Here is a 6,044-nt window from a genome sequence, read left to right as displayed (position 1 = left end):
AAAAGGGATAATAAAAAGGGAGAGAAAATGGGAGAGACAGGGGATAGGATGAAAACGGAGATAATGGGAGAGACGGAGGAAGGGATAAAGATAGAGACAACGAGAGAGGCTGGGAGAGAATGAGAGAAACGGGGGAAGGAATAAAGATGAAAATAACGAGAGAAAAGGCGAGAGACGTGGAAACGGATAAAGAGGGAGGTAATGAAAGAGACGAAGAGAGGCTGGAAGAGACGTAGAGAGGGCGAGATAAAGATGGGGATAATGAGATAGGCAGAGAGAAGAAGCGTGAAATGGCGAGACATTAATAACGACGATAACATTTTGGATATTCCTTAGGCATAACATAACTACCGAATTTTGTTTGTTTGTTGTTTGTTTGATCTTTTGGATTTGTCAGCAGGATTCCGCAAAAAAAAAAAAAAAAAAAAGTTACAGATTGATAGTGATGAAAATTTTTGAGACGAGGGGGGGGGGAGGTGGTAGATGAGTCAATTCTGGGGTAGATTGAAAGGTAGATTTGTGGTAGAGAGTTGAATATCATTGGTGGTGGGGAAAGAGTACAATTTTTGTAAAGAATGTTGAGTAGATTTTATATTATATTGATTAAGGCTGACGAGAGCAGATTTTGGAAGATTGATGGCTATAACAAGGAGATTTCTTATCTAAAAGGGCGAGAGTTAATTTATGATAATGTTAATAACTAATATTAATCATCATACAGACTTACAGGAAACGGACGATGCTGATAACACTCAATAAACCTTCATCGTAAACAGAAAACGTAAAAATTCTGGGTCCATACAATGCACGCCATCTATTGGTCACAATCAGAACTAAAATTCTGGGCCCATACAAAGCACGCCATCTATTAGTCACAATCAGAACTACAATAGCAGCTATGATACGAGGGTATATAACAGGGGTGACGAGTATAAAGAGAGAAGAAAAAAGGAAGAGAAAGTGAAGGAAAGAAGAGAAAAAAAAAGGAAGAAGAAAAGGAAGAGAAAGGGAAGGGAAGAAGAGCGAAAAAAAGAAGAAAAAAAGACTAAAGAAAGAAAGCAGAAGAAAAGGAAGGGAAAGGGAAGGGAAGAAGAGAAAACAACAACAAAAAGAAAAGAAGACTAAAGAAAGAAAACAGAAGAAGAAAGATAAAAAGAGAACAAGATAACGAAAAACAACAAAAATCTCAGAACGCCACAGATAACAGGAACCACCACAGTCCAGCCGACGCGACGCCTCAATGAAGCAGCAACGAACCACGTGACTGAAGCACCAAGACAGAACTTAACTTACAACATAACAATAGTTTTGCAAAAGATCGTAGTCACTGGTAGGGACTATATTTTGGCCCATATATATTCTAGGATGGTTGCCAAGGAGCGAGAAACCTGGGGGTAATGGTGAATAGTGGACCGTAAAGATAAATGTTTGTGTATGTGTGTGCATATATACCCTGTCCACATGTCTAATCTGGGACTAAATCCTCGGAAAGTTTTGGCGTGTTTTGTTTATTACCCAAAGATGGCGCTGCGCTAGGTGAGTGGGAGTTCATTGACGCCCTCGTGTTTTCCTCGATTTCGTTGATTCAGATACATGTTTGAAGCAATGTGACGAATCCCTACAACCTAACTCTGGCCTCCCTCCCTCCTCCGTTCAGGAATCCGCCTCTTTACTACACAGCGATTGCAACGCCATCTCTCGGCAATGAACAAAACACGTAAAACCTTTCCGAGGACTTTAGTCCCAGACTGTACATATGTATTCATATATATGGATATGTGTATATATATGTGTATATTTATATGTATACATACACACACACACACACACACACACACACACACATATATATATATATATATATATATATATATATATATATATATATATATATATATATATGCATGTGTATATATATATATATATATATATATATATATATATATATATATATATATATATGTGTGTGTGTGTGTGTGTGTGTGTGTGTGTGTGTGTGTGTGTGTGTGTGTGTGTATACATTTGTATATATATGTATATGCATATATACATTCATCTATACATTAATTACGTCTCAACTATGTATAAATATATATTTATACATGTACATTTATATGTACATATTTATACATATATATTTATACATACACACACACACACACACACACACACACACACACACACACACACACACACACACACATATATATATATATATATATATATATATATATATATATATATATATGTGTGTGTGTGTGTGTGTGTGTGTGTGTGTGTGTAATGTATATATATACATATTGATGTATAATTTATATATACATATGTATACATATAATGTATATTTATACGTATTTATATCATCTCTCTCTCTCTCTCTCTCTCTCTCTCTCTCTCTCTCTCTATATATATATATATATATATATATATATATATATATATATATATATATACACATATATTTATAATGTATATATATATGTATATATATATATATATATATATATATATATATATATATATATATATATATATATATATATGGCATGATAACCCTGGTGATGTGCAAGTATATGACAAAGTAGTTCAGAGATAATGAGCTTATTATAAAGTAAGGTACAGGACGCGTAAGACTTGTTAATGAGCAACCTTGACAGGAACAAAAAATATGATAAAATTCTCTTAGAAGAAAGGCGGCGAGACTTTAATCAAAAGTGTATGATTTTTTTTCTTTTTTTTAACGAAAAAGTATTCTGATTCGAATCCAAATCGAAAAAAATCAATCAAAACAACGTCAAATTGGTAAGCCATAAAAGCAAAAACCAAGATTAAACAAAACAAAACAACAAGAAAAAGAAGCGAAGGTAAGGCAACAAGGTTTCGAATCGACAACACACGTGATAAAAAAAAGAAAAAAAAATCTGCGTTTACGATCTTGTAGAATTTTTTTTTTTTTTTACTTTAATCTGGTTTAAGAACAGTAACGATATTCATTCCAGTAAATGGGGAAGTGAAATACGTCATGGAAAATGCGGGAAATATATTGAAAAAGAAAATAACGAGAAAAAGATCACACAGACAGGTATGAATGAGAAAGAATATCTTCACAATACACGCGATTTATTTAACCGGTTTGGAATGTATCTACGTCAGAAATCATATATTTCTGACAAAGATAAACTCGAAACCGGTTAAATACATCCTCTACATTGTGAAAACATTCATTCTCATTCACACCTCTTCTACATCTGTCGCTAAGAATACGGTTCACGGAGTTGCTTGTTCTTAGCCAAAGCGCCGCCACGTAAAGGGCCTGTTGTCAAGCGACCGCCGCGGCCAGACTGAGGCAAAAGCTAGCGATTCTGCCTCGTCGTCCATTCTTGCAAGACAGAGCCAAGACTGATTTATTATTCGATGACAAATTGCTCGGAGGGTTTATTGGGTCTTATCTTGCCAGCGTGTAAGTGTTGATTTATTGGCGGAAGCTTTTGCGTCGAGGAACTCTTAATTACCACTGATATCGTCACTTTCTTATTATCATTATTGTTGTTATCATTATTATCATTGTTATTACCATTATTATTATTATTATTATTATTATTATTATTATCATTATTATTATTGCTGTTGTTGTTGTCATTATTAGTATTATTTTTTTTTATTTTTATCACTACCATTACTATTATTATTACTACTAATTATATCATTATTACTATTAGAACCATCGTTATCAATATCATTCTTATTGATATTATCATTATCATTATTAGCATTACTATTACCATCATTATTATTACTACAATCATCATTATCATTATAATCATTATTATTCATATTTTTTAGAGATTTTGATGGCAAGCTCTTTGGTCAATTACCAGACGAAATTACCAGACGAAAGTACTACATCCGTTACAAACCTTATATCTCGTTTAATTCTATTCCTTTTAACACCTTCCGCCTACTCAAGACTTACACACCGGGCGTTTAATGAGGGCGTCGGAATTCGGGCTAATTAACCTCCCAATTAGTGCCTCTGAGCTCCGTCATAAGTGTTTCTGATACAAGTTTTCCTCCCGAGTTTAATGAGGAAGGTATTAAGCTCGAAGACAAGCTGGTAGTCGCTGCTCCTTTGTTAAGGGCTCAGACGCCTTGCCTCAGCTGTTGAGGGAGAAGTATTTTCTGTCATGGCTGTGGGGAGGGTACGTGGACATACATACAGCACACATATTCAAACATAAATACCTACGTGTGTGTGTGTGCACATACATACATACACACACACACACACACACACACACACACACACACACACACACACACACACACATATATATATATATATATATATATATATATATATATATATATATATATTTATATATACATATATATATGGGGAGAGTTGAGTGAGGTGTGAGAGAAAGAAACGAGCGAGAGAGAGAGAGAGAGAGAGAGAGAGAGAGAGAGAGAGAGAGAGAGAGAGAGAGAGAGAGAGAGAGAGAGACAGACAGATGGAGAGACAGAGAGAGAGACAGAGAGAGACAGAGAGAGACAGAGAGACAGAGAGACAGAGAGAGAGAGAGAGAGAGAGAGACAGAGAGAGAGAGAGAGAGAGAGAGAGAGAGAGAGAGAGAGAGAGAGAGAGAGAGAGAGGGAGAAAGAGAGAGAGAGAAGAGAGAGTGAGAGTGAGTGAGAAAGAGAAAGAGAGAGAAAAACGAACCAACTGAGAATCTCGAAAAAGTTTTGATATCACGAAATCTAGACTGCATTGTGTTCACAGGTTCTCGTCCAGAAGGGCAGAGAGTGTTCTGTAGATGGGGCTTGGGGCAGGGGTTGGGAGTAGGGGTTGGGAGGTAGGAGGGGTTGGGGTAAGGGTTAGAGGGTAAGGGTTGGTTGGGGCAGGGGTTGGGGTACGGGGGTTAGGACAGGGGTTGGGGTGAGGGGTTGGGAGCGGGAGGTTGGGGTAAGGGTTGGGGGGTAAGGGGTTGGGAGCAGGGGTTGAGGTAGGGGATTGGGGCAGGGGTTGGGACAGGGGTTGGGGTAGGGGGTTGTTGGGTGTGGGGGTTGGGGGTAAGGGGTTGGGGCAGGGGGTTGGGGTAGGGGGGGGATTGGGGCAGGGGGTTAGGACTTGAGGTTGGGAGGTAGGGGAGTTGGGAAGTAGGGTTAGGGTAAGGGGTTGGGGCAGGGGGTTGGGGGTAGGGATTAGGGCAGGGGTTGGGGCAGGGAGTTGGGGTAGGGGGTTGGGGCAGGGGAGTTGGAGGTAGGAGGTTGGGAGCAGGGGTTGGGGTAGGGGTTGGGGCTGGGGATTCAAGGTAGAGGTTGGGGCAGAAGTTAGAGGTAGGGTTGGGGTAGGGTTGGGGCAGGGGGTTAGGGCAGGGGTTGGGGTAGGGGTTGGGGGTGGGAGGTTGGGGCAGGGGGGTTGGGGCAGGGGATTGGGGTTGAGGTAGGGGTTGGGGTAGGGGTTGGGGCAGGGGTTGGGGTAGGGGGTTGGGGCAGGGGTTGTTGGGTAGTAGGAGGTTGGGGCAGGGGTTGGGGTAGGGGTTGGGGTTGGGGGTAGGGGTTGGGGCAGGGGTTAGGGCAGGGGTTGGGGTAGGGTTGGGGCAGAGAGAGGTTGGGGTTGGGGCAGGGGTTGAGGCAGGGGTTGGGGTAAGGGGGGTTAGGAGCAGGGGGTTGCAGGGTAGGGGTTGGTTAGGTTGCAGGGCAGGGACGGAGGGTAGGGGTTGGGGCAGGGGTTGGGGCAGGGGGTTGAGGCAGGGGGGTTGGGGGTAGGGGGGTTGGGGCAGGGGGTTGGGGTAGGGGTTGGGGTTGGGGCAGGGGTTGGGGTAGGGGGTTAGGGCAGGGGGTTGGGGTAGGGGGGTTGGGGCAGGGGTTGGGGTAGGGGTTGGGGCAGGGGGGTTGGGAAGGGGGGAAGGGGGCAGGGCATCTAACTACTTGAACGTTGCTAATATGTTATAATATAAGGGTTACACTTCAAAACCTTGCATATATATATACATACATACATATATACATACATACATATACATATATATATATATATATAT

General features: G+C 40.8%; 1 protein-coding gene across 1 annotated transcript in view; it reads right to left on the bottom strand.

The window, feature by feature from the left end:
- LOC113821154 (cholinesterase-like) overlaps positions 1-6,044 on the bottom strand; it is a gene marked incomplete in the record, with an annotated part of 39,461 nt that overhangs the window by 27,585 nt on the left and 5,832 nt on the right.

The sequence above is a fragment of the Penaeus vannamei genome, chromosome 26 (genome assembly GCF_042767895.1).
Source record: "Penaeus vannamei isolate JL-2024 chromosome 26, ASM4276789v1, whole genome shotgun sequence".
NCBI classification, from domain to species: Eukaryota; Metazoa; Arthropoda; class Malacostraca; order Decapoda; family Penaeidae; genus Penaeus; species Penaeus vannamei.
This window is presented reverse-complemented; position numbering and strand designations above follow the sequence as displayed.